The sequence below is a fragment of the Hemiscyllium ocellatum genome, chromosome 26, assembly GCF_020745735.1.
Source record: "Hemiscyllium ocellatum isolate sHemOce1 chromosome 26, sHemOce1.pat.X.cur, whole genome shotgun sequence".
NCBI classification, from domain to species: domain Eukaryota; kingdom Metazoa; phylum Chordata; class Chondrichthyes; order Orectolobiformes; family Hemiscylliidae; genus Hemiscyllium; species Hemiscyllium ocellatum.
In genome coordinates this window covers 58,064,924-58,083,024 of record NC_083426.1, presented here as the reverse complement: position 1 = coordinate 58,083,024, position 18,101 = coordinate 58,064,924, and positions in this window count along the sequence as shown.

Genomic DNA, 18,101 nt, shown 5'->3' with positions numbered 1-18,101 from the left:
TCTCTTTTAAATCTTTCCTCACTAACCTTTAAATCTCTGCCCTCCAGTCTGGGACTCCCCTACCCTGGGGGCAAGAACCTGACTGTTCACATTATCCAATCCCCTCATGATTTTATAAACCTCCAATCAACACGAAGGGCTGAAGGGCTTTTGCCTGAAACTCGATTTTTCTGCTCCTCGGATGTTGCCTGAACTGCTGTGCTTTTCCAGCACTACTCTGATCTGAACTCTGGCTGGACTTTCAGTTATCTCGTGCGAAAATTCTAAAATTCAGTACTGAAACGTCTTCCTTCCTGATCAACTCACAATTCCAAAATAATTTTAATCAATGTGTTCCGACATATGATGAAACATCTGTGTGGGATTTTAACCTAGACTTTTGGGCCCAGAGGTAGAGACACTGCCACCACACTGCAACAGCCCCTAAAGCTGCACATTATTCTGCTGTGTGTGTGTTCATCAACCTGTTCTAATATACTGTGAAAAACCTCTGTGACAGGCATGAATTGAATCCAGACCACCTGATCAAGAGCTGGAGACGTGACAATACATCAATAGGAACAGGAATCAAATCCAAAGTTCTGGCTCAAAAGCATGAGTGCTACCCACTACACAAGAATGAACCATGCCCACATTTTGATCACATTTTAAATGCCTTCTTGCATCTCGGTATAGATTCATTAATATCTGGTTCACTTGACTGATTTACACTGCTAAAAGAATTATTTTTTTTAAAAATGTGCCAGCTATTTGCCTCAACACTAGAATCTGAGTGCATGTTTTCTGACATCAAGAAAAGCCATTATTATCTTTTATTACTTGGTTATGAATTCCAATTTAAATGGCTATTATCTATAGTCTGCAATATTCAGGAAAGAAATCCCACAGACACGCTGTGAAGAATCTTGAACAGACGTTAGTACTGAACACCAGAGACGAACAAAGAAGCATTTCAGGCCTCACACAGCAAACACTATTTCTTGCCTCTAACGTGTGACTGTCCTATTCCTAAAACTATTGAATGATACAAGGCAGCTGTTTATTTTCCAGCCTCTCCTCCCCACTGGCTAGGTCTACAATGCACCCCCATCCTCCTCCTGTCGGACAAAACAAATGAAGCCCTAGGTCTTTGCAAATATCAAGGCCTCAGTTTTGTAGGCCTCCTGGAGAGGGAAAGGGTCTTTTAAAACTGAAGGGAGAGGGTAAGGGGGTGGTAATATCATTCACGGGGCTGAGGAGTGGCAGGTAGAGTTTATTTCAATAAATTCATAGTATTGCATTTTAGTAAAAGAAACAAGGAGAGGAAAATACAATTCAAATGTCTGGCCATTGTAATTTGTTGAAGAGACCTCGGGGCTCAGCTATAATTCTTTGAAGTTTGTGTCACATGTAGACAGTTTGGTTAAGAAGGTGTTCAGCGTGCTTTCTTAGATCACACTTTTGAGGACAGGTGTTGGAATGTTAAGTTCAAGTACAAGTCATTCATGAGGCCTGTTCTGGAGTACTCCGTGCAGGTCTGTTAGCCCTGTTATAGGACGGATATTATTAAGCTGGACAGGGTTCAGAAAAGACTTACCAGCATGTTGTTAGAAATGGTGCTCTTGGATAGGCTTTACACAGAGGGTGGTGGGTGGCTGGAACGCATTGCCATCAGAGGTGGGAGAGGCAGGCATGGTAGATTCATTTACGATGGGTCTGGACAGATGCATGAGTAGGTGGGGAGCAGAGGGATACAGATGCTTAAGAATTGCGTCACAGGTTTAGACAGTAGATTTGGATCAGCTCAGGCTTGGAGGGCCAAAGGGTCTGTTTTTGGACTGTAAATTTTCGTTGTTCTTTGGGATTCTTTCCAACATGCTGAGAACAAAGGAGATTGAGATTTCACATGATGGAGGTTTATAACACAATCAGGGATAGAACAAGCTGAGAGGTTCAGAGCAGGAGTGGGCCATCTGGTCTGTCCAGCCTGCTCTGCCTTTCAATAGATCATGGCTGATCTTTTCATGGACAGAGCTCCACTTTCCCGCACTCTCACAGCATCCCTGAATTCCTTTATTTAGTTCTTTCAGTTCAAAAAAAATCTTAGCTTGAAAATGTTGACTGAAAAAGCGTCAACTCTGACAAGGAATTCCATAGATTTACAACACTCTGAGTGAAGATGTTCCTTCTCAATTTTGTTCTAAATTTGCTCCATCTAATCCTGAGGCGATGCCCTCTTGCCCCAGTTTCACCTGCCAATGAAAATGCCGTCTCTTCATCTATCCTATCTGTTCCATGCATAAATTTATATGTTTCTATAAAATCCTCCCCCCCACAAACAGGACGGGTTGCACCTGAACCAGAAGGGCACCAATATCCTGGGGGGTAGGTTTTCTAGCACTCTTCGGGGGCGGTTAAACTAATTTGGCAGGGGGATGGGATCCGGACTTGCAGTCCAGCAAGTAAGCTAGCTGTGTGTCAGGATGTCCAAGAATGTAGGGAGGCTGTGGAGAAGGTAGCACTGACAGGGAATACTTGCGGACACAGAGATGGGCTCAAGTGCGTATACTTCAACGCAAGGAGTATCAGAAATAAGGTGGGTGAACTTAAGGCGTGGATCGGTACCTGGGACTACGATGTTGTGGCCATCACGGAAATGTGGATAGAAGAGGGACAGGAATGGTTGTTGGAGGTTCCTGGTTACAGGTGTTTCAGTAAGATTAGGGAGGGTGGTAAAAAAGGAGGGGGGTTGGCATTACTAATTAGAAATGGTATAACGGCTGCAGAAAGGAAGTTTGAGGGGGATCTGCCTTTGGAGGTAGTATGGGCTGAAGTCAGAAATAGGAAAGGTGCAGTCACCTTGTTTGGTGTTTACTATAGGCCCCCCAATAGCAGCAGAGATGAGGAGAAACAGATTGGGAAACAGATTTTGGAAAGGTGCAGAAGCCACAGGGTCGTAGTCATGGGCGACTTCAACTTCCCAAATATTGATTGGAAGCTCTTTAGATCAAGTAGATTGGATGGGGCGGTGTTTGTGCAGTGTGTCCAGGAAGCTTTTCTAGCTCAGTATGTAGATTGTCCAACCAGAGGGGAGGCCATATTGGATTTGGTACTCGGTAATGAGCCGGGACAAGTGATGGGCTTGTTAGTGGGTGAACACTTCGGTGATGGTAACCACAATTCTGTGACTTTCACCTTGGGTATTGAGAGAGATAGGTGCGCACAACGGGGTAGATTTTACAATTGGGGGAAGGGAAATTACGATGCTGTAAGACAGGATTTGAGGAGCATAAGTTGGGAGCATAGGTTGTCAGGGAAGGATGTGGTGGAAATGTGGAACTTTTTCAAGGAGCAGATACGACGTGTCCTTGATATGTATGTACCTATCAGGCAGGAAAGAAATGGTCGTGTGAGGGAGCCTTGGTTGACGAGGGAGGTTGAATGTCTAGGAAAGAGGAAGAAGGAGGCTTACGTAAGGTTGAGGAAACAGGGTTCAGACAGAGCAGTGGAGGGATACAGGATAGCCAGAAGGGACCTGAAGAAAGGGATTAGGAGAGCTAAGAGAGGGCATGAAAAATCCTTGGCGGATAGGATCAAGGATAACCCCAAGGCATTTTATGCGTATGTGAGAAACATGAGAATGACGAGAACGAGGGTAGTTCCGATCAAGGACAGTAGTGGGAGATTGTGTGTTGAGTCGGAAGAGATAGGAGAGGTCTTGAACAAGTACTTTCCTTCAATATTTACGAACGAGAGGGATCGTATTGTTGAAGAGGAGAGTGTGAAACGGACTGGTAAACTAGAAGAGATACTTGTTAGGAAGGAAGATGTGTTGGACATTTTGAACAACTTGAGGATAGACAAGTCCCCCGGGCCTGACGGGATATATCCTAGGATTATGTGGGAAGCAAGAGAGGAAATTGCAGTACCATTGGCAATGATCTTTTCGTCTTCACTGTCAACGGGGGTGGTACCAGGGGACTGGAGAGTAGCGAAAGTTGTGCCCCTGTTCAAAAAAGGGAATAGGGATAACCCCGGGAATTACAGGCCAGTTAGTCTTACTTCTGTGGTAGGCAAAGTAATGGAAAGGGTACTGAGGGATAGGATTTATGAGTATCTGGAAAGACACTGCTTGATTAGGGACAGCCAGCACGGATTTGTGAAGGGTAGGTCTTGCCTTACAAGTCTTATTGAATTCTTTGAGGAGGTGACCAAGCATGTGGATGAGGGTAGAGCAGTGGATGTAGTGTACATGGATTTTAGTAAGGCATTTGATAAGGTTCCCCATGGTAGGCTTATGTGGAAAGTCAGGAGGCATGGGATAGAGGGAAACTTGGCCAATTGGATAGAAAACTGGCTAACCGGTCGAAGTCAGAGAGTGGTGGTAGATGGTAAATATTCAGCCTGGAGCCCAGTTACAAGTGGAGTTCCGCAGGGATCAGTTCTGGGTCCTCTGCTGTTTGTAATTTTTATTAATGACTTGGATGAGGGAGTCGAAGGGTGGGTCAGTAAATTTGCAGATGATACGAAGATTGGTGGAGTTGTGGACAGTGAGGAGGGCTGTTGTCGGCTGCAAAGAGACTTAGATATGATGCAAAGCTGGGCTGAGGAGTGGCAGATAGAGTTCAACCCTGCCAAGTGTGAGGTTGTCCATTTTGGAAGAACAAATAAGAATGCGGAATACAGGGTTAATGGTTGGTTTCTTAGTCAGGTGGAGGAACAGAGGGATCTTGGGGTCTATGTACATAGATCTTTGAAAGTTGCCACTCAGGTGGATAGAGCTTGTAAAAAGGCCTACGGTGTATTAGCGTTCATTAGCGGAGGGATTGAATTCAAGAGTCGTGAAGTGATGTTGCAGCTGTATAGGACTTTGGTTTGGCCACATTTGGAGTACTGTGTGCAGTTCAGGTCGCCTCACTTTAGGAAAGATGTGGAAGCTTTGGAGAGGGTGCAGAGAAGATTTACCAGGATGTTGCCTGGAATGGAGAATAGGTCGTACGAGGACAGGTTGAGAGTTCTCTTCCTTTTCTCGTTGGAACGGCGAAGGATGAGGGGTGACTTGATAGAGGTTTATAAGATGATCAGAGGAATAGATAGAGTAGACAGTCAGAAACTTTTTCCCCTGTACAACAGAGTGTTACAAGGGTACATAAATTTAAGCTGAAGGGTGGAAGGTATAGGGGAGATGTCAGGGGTGGGTTCTTTACCCAGAGAGTGGTGGGGACATGGAATGCGCTGCCCGTGGGAGTGGTAGAGTCGGAATCATTGGCGACCTTTAAGCGGCAATTGGATAGGTACATGGATGGGTGCTTAATCTAGGATAGATGTTCGGCACAACATCGTGGGCCGAAGGGCCTGTTCTGTGCTGTATTGTTCTATGTTCTATGTTCTATGTTCTACTATCATAATGTGACTGATTGCATACTAGTTGACAGATTGTAATTATTGCTGAAGGAGGGCTCATGCCCGGAACGTCGATTCTCCTGTTCCTTGGATGCTGCCTGACCTGCTGCGCTTTTCTAGCAACACATTTTCAGCTCTGATCTCCAGCATCTGCAGTCCTCACTTTCTCCTAGAAGATTGTAATTATTCGCCGCTTAGGAGATCAGACAATTGTCAGATTTCCTGATAGATGTCAGAGTTATGGAATGAAAAAAACTTCCCCAGGAATACGTCTTGTTGTGCAGCACAAGTCTTGGGTCCTCTGACAGGAATGGTATCAGAGCCCATTGCCTTTGTCCCATCTACTGTGGTCAACCCTTTCTGGATGTCAAGTGCAGAGAATTGAATTGTTTGAAGAAGCACATCTGTGATTGTGTGGCGATCATGATGAGGATGGGGTGTGTCATCCACTCAACACATCGAGGTGAGAATGGTGCAGATACTACATCCTTCCATCATGAGGACGAAGATATTTGTGGAGCTTCCTCCTCCAGTGAGTTGTTTAATAGTCCATCATTTGTGGATGAGTGTGGCAAGGCTGCAGGGCTTAGATACGATCTGTCGGATTTGGTGTCATTTTGCCCTCTGTATCAGATGTTCGTTCTGCTGTCTGGTGTGTAAGCAGTCAAGTGCGGTAGCTTTAACGGGTTGTCATACATGTTAGGTACAGTTTTAGGTTTCTGATCCGAGCAAGTTCACCTTCACTCATTATTGAACCAGACTTGATGGCAATGGTAGACTGAGGGATTATCTCAAAGAAAAAGTTTGACATCATGATTGACTAAAATTTTGCTTCTGATATTGCTGTTGTTTACAGCACCACATAAATGCCCAGTTTGAGATGCAATATCTGCACCTGTAATTCTCCTTCCTGACCCCCAATTCACACTGAGACCCATTCACCCATCACCCCGTTACTCAGTGATCTACTCTGCTTTCTGATATGGGGAGCACTACCACTTTAAGGATCTCTCAAGGTTGTGACACCATCAATTTGTTACATTCCGCAAAACCCTTTTAACATATTCATCTGAATCATTTCCCTTCCAATAGTGTTGAACAGAATGTGTTTCCATCTGTTTCTCTCGCTGACCATGATGAACAGCTCTGTCGTGTCAGTGATTGCTGGCCTTGTGCAGTTTTTCAGAACCAGTTTGTGGAGCTTGTGTTATCGTCCATTTGCTGGTGTATGGCTCAATATGTTGGGCAAACATGTCTGCAATGTGTTGAAAAACAGAAATAGTGAGAGGATCTCATCAGGACTGGCAGCAACCGTGAAGTGAAAACAGAGTTAGTCTTTTCGGTTCAGTGACGATTCTTTAACACTGTCAGTTTGTACAACAATTTTGTTTTTGTCTCCGATTTCCAGTATCCACAGTTTTCTGTTTTATTGAAAATGTATTATGTGTCTGATTGACTTCTGGAGAAACTGGCAGCATGTGTGAAGACAGAAAAACAAAGTTGATGCTTCAATTTCAGCATGACCCTTCTTCAGAACTGAAAAAGATTGGAAAATTGGCTTTTTAATGCCATGGCAGAAGTCGAGGAGGGATGATAGGAAACAGAGGGTATGGAGGCAGAGGGGAAAGGACAAACTTGTGATGAAAGAGAAAGAGTTGTAAAATGAGTGTGAATTAAAGTGTCAGTGGGGGAGACTAGTTTTCTTCATACAGTACAAAATAAACAAGTCAAAAACAAGACAAGGTCAGTAGGAGACCAAGAACGACAAAGTATGAAAAATGGAGGACAGTCATAACAGGGTCATACTGTGAAGTTATGGAATTAAATATTAAGTCCCACAAGATGGAAACTACCGAAACATATAGTGACGTGTTACTGGAGCTTAGGTTGTGCCGCACTGGAACATTGCAGCAGCCCAGGACTGAAATGATAACGAGAGCAAGGTATGTTATTGAAATGGGAAACAATGACAAGGTCAGAACTACCTGTAGGGAGCGGAAATGTTCCTCGAAGCATTCTCTCTTTGGTCTCGCCCAATGTAAACGAGGCTGTGTTGTGAGCAGCAATGACAGGAGACTGTACTGTAAGAGTAGAAGTGAAATGCTGCTTCACCTGGAAGGTGTTTTTGGGACCTTGGACAGTGAGGAGGGAAGAGGTGAATGGGCAAGCTTCTGCAAATAGGTGGTGATGTGCCACGGGGGCGTGGGGAAGTGTTCGGGGAGGTGGAGGATGTCACGGGGGAATGCTCCTCGTGAAATGCTGACAGTGAAGAGGTGGGGAAGATGTGTTTGATAGTGCTGTCCTGCTGGAGGTGGTGGGAGTGGCAGAGGCTGATTCTTTGTATGCAAAATCTAGTGCAATGGAAATTGAGGACAAAGTGATTTGTATCATTGTTCTAGAAATGAGGGGAAGGGGTGAGGGCATAAGCGTGGAGGATGGAGTCATAGCTGAAGGCCCTATTCACCAGCGTTGGTGGGATTTCTCATTTCAGGGAACAGGAGCCATGTCAGAGTCTTTCCACTGGAATGTGGCATCATTAATCAGAGTTACAGAGACTGGAAAACTGGGAGAATAGAGTCACTCTCAGCTGATCATGTGTTCAGTTCCATGCAAAAGATATCCCTGAATGATTGGAAAGAACTAGGAATTATAAAAATATCCTAGAATCCCTACACCATGGAAATAGATCATTGGGCCCAACAATTCCACATCAACCCACTGAAAAGGAATCCACACAGCACCATTCCCCCACCCTATACTCTACATTTACCCCTGATAAATGCACCTAACTACACATCCCTGAAATATATTGGCAATTTAGCATGGCTAATCCACCTAACATGCACATCTTTGGGATTGAGGAAGAAATGGGGATATGGTGAGAATGTGCAAACGCCACACAGACAGATGATCAAGGCTGGAATTGAACCTGACACCCTGGTGTTGTGAAGCAGCAGTGTGAAACACTGTGGCACCCCAAATTAACATCTTTCCTGCAGATTTCTGTCTTAGATCTTGAGTAAGGCAGAATATAAGAATAGAATATCAGTGGCAGACATTTAACAGATTTTTCATAACGCTCAATAATGGATGTTTCTGATGAAAAAGAAGGACTCAATAAAAAGATGAAACACCCACGGTTCACAAAAGCTGTCAAGCAGAGTATTCAAAGTGAGGACTGCAGATGCAGGAAATCAGAGCTGAAAATGTGTTGCTGGAAAAGAGCAACAGGTCAGGCAGCATCCAAGGAACAGGAGAATTAATGTTTCGGGCATGAGCCCTTCTTCCGGAAGGAAGAAGGGCTCATGCCCGAAATATCGATTCTCCTGCCCCGTGGATGCTGCCTGACCTGCTGCGCTTTTCCAGCAACACATTCTCAGCAAGAAAGAAAGTTAGAAAAGTATATGTGGGACACTGAGATGGTGTGACTGGGGAACTGGTTACAGGGAACAGGCAGATAATTTAAACCTGAATTTTACATCATTCCTCACGAGGAAGACACTGTCAGTGTTTCATGATTTGAACAAGGTGGTGATCAGAGGAAATATCTTGAACATCCTTTACCAAACAAAACAAAGTTTTCCCAAACAGATAAGACTCAGGATAGACAGCTCAGCAGCAACTGATGCATAGTTTTAAAAGACGTGATGACAGAGTGACTGGCGACATTGTTTGAAATATTCTATAACTCTGTGGATTGCAGGAGCGTTCCAGCAAGGCTAGAGGATCTCCAGTGTGGCTTTTGTCTTCAAGAAGGAAGCAAGACAGAAAGAAGGAACTGACACTCCATTTCATCTCACCATTATTGCTGGGAATCTACTAGTATCCACATTTAAGGAAGGAATTACAGAATATTTGTAAAAGCTTAACGCAATCAGAGTCAACATGGATTTGTGAAAGAGAAATTACATTTTCCCCGGTAAAATCATGCAAAATATTGCTGAAGATACCTGAGAACATAACAAGCAAACTTGATGAAATGGAATGGCTGAATGTTTATTTGGCTTTCAAGAGTTTTTCAATAAGGATACACAAAATGATATTTGTTGAGAGACAGGGAGAATGTACAAACTCCACACAGTCGGTCGCCTGAGTCGGGAATTGTACCCGGGTCTCTGGCGCTATGAGGCAGCAGTGCTAACCACTGTGCCACTGTGCTGCCCACATTAGTGCGATTAGTGTGTCTTTATCAGGTTAAAAATAAATATCTACTGGAGTATTGCAAATATCAGTCCTATGGCAACAGTTACTTCCAGTCTATACTGATGTCTTGAAGGTGGAGATTGAGTGCATTATATATCTGAGTTTGCAGATAATGCATGCAAACATGGAAGGTCATGTTGCAGTCAGAATGTAAAGAATCTGGAAGGGAATGCTGATATGGTCAGGACGTGGACAAATTCCTGGCTGATAGCAGATGTTTAGATGTTTCTTCATTGTAGCTAATATGAATGAAGGTTTATATTACTGAAGCATAAAAGATACAGAGGTGATTGGAAATGATAGATGTTGAGAAGATATTTCCAGTCGTCGGCAGAGTCTTGATATCGAAGACATGGATACAGAATAAGGGAAGTCGGTTTAAAAATAAGATGCACAGAAATGCCTTCTCTCAGAAGGTAGTGAATGTCTGGAGTTCACTAACCTAGAGAATTATATTATTAATTTGATTGCCTATTGTTGGAAACAGGCCCTTTGGCCCAACAAGTCCACACCGACCCTCCACAGAGTAAATCACCCGTCCATCAACATTTACTCCTGACTACTGCACCTCACACTTTGGGCATTTGCACCTGGCTTGCACATCTTTGGATGGTGGGAGAACACCCACGCAGAGAATGTGCAAACTCCACACAGACAATCACCCGAGGCTGGAATCGAATCAGGGACTCTGGTGCTGTGCAGCAGCAGTGCTAAACACTGAGCCACTGTGCCGCCCAATTTACAGGGGAGGTGATGGGCTGATGACATACTGGCAATTTGAGGGATGCAACGAGTTGGCAGCAAAGTGGAGTTGAGCCCTGGAGTAGCTCAGCCATGTTTTTATTAAGGGGCTGAATACCTACCCCTGTTCTTATTCGATGTTTTCTTGCATTATTTTGTTGAAAATAGGCTGGTTATTTTCTTGAAAGCCGTTTTGTGCAATATTGTAGTCAGGGAGAGCAGAGGGTTTGGCTGAGCTCACCCTGGGTGGCGTATGGGGGATGGATTCACAGTGAATCTCGGTCTGCAGCATGACCAATATCTGGAGCAGAAGTTGCAGAGAAGGCAATCCTGGATAGTGGGATTATGTGGTTGGAGGCTCTTCCTGACCCAGCCTAGATTTTCCAAGTAAACCTTTCCAACCAACACTTAACCATCAGAGTGGCCTCAATCTGCTTCTTAGGTAGCAGGTTTGAGGGGCTGAATGGAACATCAGAAGATGGGACTGTGGAGAACAATGGAGCTTTCAACTCTTTGACACGACTCCACCATTAAATAATATAATGAGTCAACTTATTATGGTCCCAGCTGCATTTTCTGTCAATACCCCATTATCCCTGATTCACTTGTCTATCGAAAATCAAACTAAGTCAGCAACAATATAATTTAAACATCCATCCACCAGACACATCTGAGAAAGAGAATTCTGATTTGAATGAATTCCAAATTTTCGAATTTCTACTCATTCTTGTACTGTCCACTTTAAGATGGTCACTGTTTCCTTTTCCAGTCCCACTCCTCCACTGGTCACAACAGATTTTAAATGTAACCAGGTCAGTGATATGGCCAATGGTATAGGTGAGATACTGGGTCAGGGTCAGTGATGGGAACAGGTCAGGCAGAGTTTTTTGGTCAGCCACAGAAAACTGGTTTATTCCTGAAATAGATTTCCCCAACATAGGAGCAAAGCCTAATGACAACAAGTCATGGTTGACACAAACTCCCTTCGGCTCTCCGCCTGACCCACTCTCCTCAAGATCCTGTTTGATTCAGGAAGCTCATCTCTTATTTCAGGGTAACCTGTTAAACAATACAATAATACAAGCCCTCCATCCCAGGAATACATGAAGTGAAACATTTCTGAACTGCTTCCAATGTAATTGTATCCTTTCTCAGGGAAGGAGACAGAAACAAAACACCTTCACACACAGACCACCTGATGTGTTCTCAGTCAGACTGGGTACAGTGCAGCAACACATCCTTCCTGGAAAGTTGATTCAAACTCCTCTAATGGGCACATTTAAGGTATTTTGCTTTCCTCAAAAAATATATTCAAATTATTACAAAAGTGAGGATATTTATTTGTGTAGAGTATTGTGAGACTTTAGAATGCTCTTATCTAGACACCATTGGCAGAAGAGATATTGAATATTTTTGAGGCTCAGACAGATGGATTAATTAATAAAAACAGAGTCAAAGATTGTTAGGGGGTGAGCAGGATGAGGGGGAAATACAAACAGTAATAGCAAATGAAACCATGGATTCCTGGAACATCCTGCAATACAATAGAAAAAGAAATGTTAATGCAGAGATTTTTTAATAATATTAACAGTGATAGAGCAAGGCCATTGTAATCGCAAAAGACATGGGGCTGCTCTCCCATCGGACAAAAAAACACTTCTGGTGGTTTACCATCAGGTTCACCACACCTTGGGCGAGGGGTTGAGATTGAGGAAGCAAGCCCTTCATGCCGGCCTCTGTCAGTTTGGAGAATTGAACCTGCACTGTTGGACTTCCTCTGCACCACAAACAACCATCCACCCAATTGAGTGCAAGACTGTATATCTGTGACAGACAGAAATCGTCACAGACAAAGAAAAACAGAAACCTTTAGAATAAGGAAGATGTTACAATTCAGGTAATATTCAAGGTAATGGCTGGGGACAAAAAAATGTTGTCTGCTAGAAATTGTATTTTAAAATGAGGTAACTGTTTAGATGCTGGCTTTAGCTAAATTCAATAATGTGAGACAAACAAAATAACCAGAATTACTAACTGTAATTTGATATTGAGAGGCACACGTGTTCCTTTTTAAATGGTCTGAGTAAAGTGTTCGTACGAATACAGGAAAGTATGAAACTGATAGAATATATTGTTTGGAGAGTCCATCCTGATGGGAAATGGTTCCCGAACACATGCTTGAAGAAAACAGATGTAAAAAGTATCTGAGTGATGTCTGCTCACTGACAGGAACCCAGGGAGTTGAATGATTGAAAGTTCTTGTAACATGGAGCTCAGGCAACAATCAGATCTGCCTCGATCTTATTGAAAGGTGGAGCAGATTTGAAGGGCTGAATGATCTCATGATGAACTTTAATCGTGTGATTAGAAAATATACAACGCTGCTCCTTCCCTTATGTGCTACACGTTGGAGGGCTAACATTTTCCTGAACATGGGAATTGTTTTGGAAGTCATCTGGAACATTCTCTAAACGACATCATTCACAACATTTGAGAAGTGGCATTCTCGAGAACATTCTATAATCGTGTGGAGTATTGCGTTGGTGAGAGTTTAGGAGCATTAGCCTTGGAGATTGGTACAATACATATACACTGGGTGTGAGAGAGCAGACACAATACAGTGACGTTTATCCTGGCAGAGGGGGGAGGTTATTGATACTTGTTATTGCTGGTCATTTCTTCAGATCACTGATGCTGCACTGAGCTGGGTGGTGAGATCAGACCACACTCAGTGGGTCTGGTGGTGTAGCCTCCTCTGTGTGGAGAATGATCTTCCTTTGTACTAGCACATCCACCAGGACCACCGTACCACTCTCCACAAATGGTGGTGCAGTTGCCCCTTATCTGCCATGCTGGGGGAAAATGATGCAAGGCAGCTCTGAACTGAGAAAGCTCAACCGTGTGCCCACTGGCCTTTTGAAGCTGGTACCAGTGTGAGGGATTACAGAATATCCAGGTGTATCCAGGCTATGATGAATACCTCCATCTGTGATGGCGGGAATTGAATGAGAGGGAAACCTGGGGGATGGGGTAGGGAGTTAATGAGTTTGACAAGAAAACTGGTTCGGCCTCATGCCAACGATCCTTCTGTTGCACTCAACGAAAATGACACTTTCCCTCTGTAACAGACTCGAGTGGCTGAATGGCCCACTCCTATCCCTCTAAAACATACTCAAGAGGCTGAATGGCCTCCTCCTGTCCCTCTGTGACAGGGCCTGAGACAATATGTGACAGAGACACCCGTGGATGATGAGCAGCTGGTAAACTGTATCTGATGGAGTTCCTCATCAGTTACAGAAACACAAACAACACAATGGACTCCCGGTGTCCTCTCAGTAACTCCTTGTACAGCTGCAGTAATACGTCTGCATACTTTGATTGATTCCCTTTGCAAAATGTGCTAACACTCCAACTTTCTCCCTCTTCAAGTAGTAAAAGGCTGGTGTGGGCAAAATGGCCTCCTCCTATCTCTCTGTAACAGGCACATGGAGATAAAATTGCTTCCCCCGTTCGGAAGCAGCAGTCTCAATGCACTGAATGGTGTCTCAAAGTTATGAAAGGATTTGATGACAGGGCACCTAAAAGGAGGAGCAGCATTACCTGGGGTGAGTGGGCAATAAATATTGTTACCCTGTGTTATAGCTTCTAGAAATTTCCCCTCCAGTGATTTTACACAGATCATCTATATTTTATCCCTGTACCCTTTTGTAACGAGGGTAGAACACGCACAACCCTGCAGTGTTCTGGTACTACTCCCACAGACAAGAAAGAAAGATTCAGAAGATTGGAAGGGTTATGGTCCATCCCTCACCAACCCTCAGACATTCCATCCAGGCCCAGTAAATGTTCCTTTTTAATTGTGATATGAAAATTGATGTAAGGAAGGGGTTAACTGAATCTGTTTGTTCTGTGACTTTGATTAATGCCAGCCTCCATGGATTCTAATTATCTCAGTGGAAGCCTTCCTTCTTAATGAAAAATGGGCTCCATTCAATTTCTTATCCCATGGTATGAGCTGAAGCATCACAGACAGCATTAAAAAGGATCAGCAGCTCCAGAGGCGAGATGAGAATCTGAGAAAAATAGACTGGAATTTTGCAACAATGGACAGGAGTTTAGCCAATGATGTTTTGTACCTTTCTACATATTACAATCAATTGTCATTACCACGGCGGATCAAAAATGCACTTTACATTATTCAATATTTTTATTATCCTATACTTGTTATCGTTGGTGTCCCTGGTAAGTCTCACTGTCCAGTTACTATTTATATTAGCTATGCATAAATGTCTCTGTACCGTTCATTTACTGTTCACTCCTACATCCATTACGATTCCTGCTGAGACTCTGAATCCAAATATTCACTCTACAAATCACTGCATCAGTGAGATTGTTCCTTCACTTCGCCCTCTTTGCATCTGTCAGTGTCTCTCGTGTGTTTCTATATTGACCTACAGCAGTGAACCATAATTCATTTTGTCACTGTCCTTGTTATTTAAATATTGGGATCACGGAGGTCACTGCCTTCTGCTCTGATTACAAATCCGTTTCCTTTCTTTGACTCCATCCCATTCCTGGTCAATATCTGAGCCTGAAGTAGTCGAATCATAACTGCGGAGATCCTTTGGCCATGATCTGATTCCTGACACCATACCCTAACGGTTCCAAACTTTAACTGCTGACACCTCCAGAATATACTTCTTGCACTTTGGAAAAAAGAATACAAGCATGGACTACTTTTTAAATGATGAGAAAATTCATAAAGCCAAAGTACAAAGGGATCTGGGAGCACTAGTAGAGGATTCTCTAAAGGTAAACATGCAGGTTGAATCCGTGATTAAGAAAGCGAATGCAATGTTGTCATTTATCTCAAGAGGGTTGGAATGTAAAAGCAGCGATATGCTACTGAGACTTTATAAAGTTCTGGTTAGGTCCCATTTGGAGTACTGTGTCCAGTTTTGGGCCCCACACCTCAGGAGGGACATACTGGCACTGGAGCGTGTCCAGCGGAAATTCACCCGGATGATTCCTGGAATGATAGGTCTAACATATGAGGAATGGCTGAGGATCCTGGGATTGTACTCATTGTAGTTTAGAAGATTAAGGGGAGATTATTAGAAACTTACAAGATAATATATGGCTTGGAAAGGGTAGATGCTAAGAAATTGTTTCCGTTAAGCGTGGAGACTAGGACCCGTGGGCACAGCCTTAAAATTAGAGGGGGTCAATTCAGAACAGAAATGCGGAGACATTTCTTCAGCTAGAGAATGGTGGGCCTGTGGAATTCATTGCCGCGGAGTGCAGTGGAGGCCGGGGTGCTAAATGTCTTCAAGGCAGAGATTGATAAATTCTTGATGTCACAAGGAATTAAGGGCTACGGGGAGAATGCGGGTATGTGGAGTTGAAATGCCCATGAGCCATGATTAAATGGCTGAGTGGACTCGATGGGCCAAATGGCCTTACTTCCACTCCTATGTCTTATGGTCTTACTTGACTGGCTCGTTCCATTTGCTTTTTTGACCCTTGAGCTATGAAATACAGTTTAATGATGCCAATTATCTGCTACTGACAGTCCCAATGTCAAACCTGCAGAAGTAAATCTGTGTCGATACTCCATGGCTCATATCAGAACTTACACCAAACTCCCATCGGTCCGTCATTCCTCTGCACACTAATCTATACTGGTATTGAGTCTGGAAATGTCTCAATTTTAATATTTTCAAACACATTCTCCCACTTGTCTATGAACTATCCCTCAATCTCTCACTTTCTGTCTAGTACTCAAACCATTACCAGTTGATTTGATTTGCTTACTGTCGTCACAGGTACCTGAGTGCAGTGTAAAGCTCTGGTTTGCAAGTAGTACAGGCAGCATTTATTTTTCTTTATTCATTCATGGGATGAGGGAATTGCCGGCTTAGACAAGATTTATTGTCCATCCGTAATTAGCTAAGGAGCGGGTTCAGAGTCAACCACATTTCTGTGGGTTTGGAGTCACATGTAGGCCAAAACAGGTATGGCACATTTCCTTTTCAGAAGGACATCAGTCAACCAACAACCAACAATGGATTAATGGCATCATTTGACTCCTCATTCCAATTCTTATTTTAATTGCATTCAAATTCTATCACCTGCCATGGCAAGATTCAAGCATTCCCACGATCATTGCCTGGGTCTCTGGATTAACATGATACCACTAAGCCCCTGGTCATAGCCCACAAGGGCATACAGATCATAGGATGGTCAGACAGATCAAGATGCACAGGTTTTCAGCTGCACACAAGGTGCAGAAAGCAACATCAACATTTACAAGGTAACATGATGCCAATTATCTGCTACTGACAGTCCCAATGTCAAACCTGCAGAAGTAAATCTGTGTCGATACTCCATGGCTCATATCAGAACTTATTGTGGGCGGCACGGTGGCACAGTGGTTAGCACTGCTGCCTCACAGCGCCTGAAGACCCGGGTTCAATTCCCGACTCAGGCGACTGACTGTGTGGAGTTTGCACGTTCTCCCCGTGTCTGCGTGGGTTTCCTCCGGGTGCTCCGGTTTCCTCCCACAGTCCAAAGATGTGCGGGTCAGGTGAATTGGCCATGCTAAATTGCCCCTAGTGTTAGCTAAGGGGTAATGTAGGGGTATGGGTGGGTTTCGCTTCGGCGGGTCGGTGTGGACTTGTTGGGCCGAAGGGCCTGTTTCCACACTGTAAGTCTAATCTAATCTAATGACTTGAAGTTAGTGAGTCCATTCACCAGTCGAATAATAGCAGGGAAGAAGCTGTTCTGAAACTGCTGGTGTGGGTATTCAGGCTTCTGTATCTTCTGCCTGACAGAAGAGGATACAGAAGATCATTACCTGGATGAGTGGGGTCTTTCATGACATTGGAGTCTTTCAGCGGCAGAAAGCCGTGCAGTTGGAGTCCACCGATGGAAGATTGGCTCCCGTGATGGTCTGGGCTCTGCCCACAACACTCTGTAGTTCCTTATGATCCTGGACAGAGCAGTTGCCACAGCAGGTGGCTATGCACCCAGATCGTATACTTTCAAACACGCAGCTGTAAATGTTGGTGAGTGTCTTTGTGGACATGCCAAAGTTCCTGAGCCGCCTGAAGAGGAAGCAGAATTGTTGTGCTTTCTTGATCATTGCATCTACCTGGGATGTCGAGGACAGGTTGTTCATTATTGTCACTGAGGATTTTGACCCTCTCGACCCCTGTTCTGCTGATGTAATTGGAGGCATATTCTCCTCCTTTCTTTCTGAAGGCAATGATCCTTAGTTTTGGTGACATCGAGTGCGGGGTTGTTCTCATTGCACCACGTCATCAGGTCCACTATCTCCTTTCTGTATTCTGACTCCTCGTTGTTCGATATCTGTCCTACTAAGTGGTGTCATCAGTGAACTGAAATATATTGGTCAGTTGGAATTTGGTAACGCGTGTGGGTGTACAGGGAGTATAGTAGGTGGTTAAGGACATATCCTTGGGGGGGCTCCAGTGTTGAGTGTTGTCGTGGAGGAGATACAGTTGTTAATCTCACTAATTGTGGTCTGTGGGTTAGAAAGGATCTGACCTTGAAGATCCAGTTACAGCGGGCAAAATTGGGAACGAGGTCATGGAGTTTTGAGAAGCGTCTGGAGGGAATAATGATCTTGAAGGTGGAGCTGTAGACAATGAGCAGGAGTCTGATGTAGGTGTCCTTGTTATCCAGATCTCACAAGAACCTGGGTGCCCTTCTGAGCCAGTCGCTGAAGGTAAATATGCAGGTGCAGTAGGCGG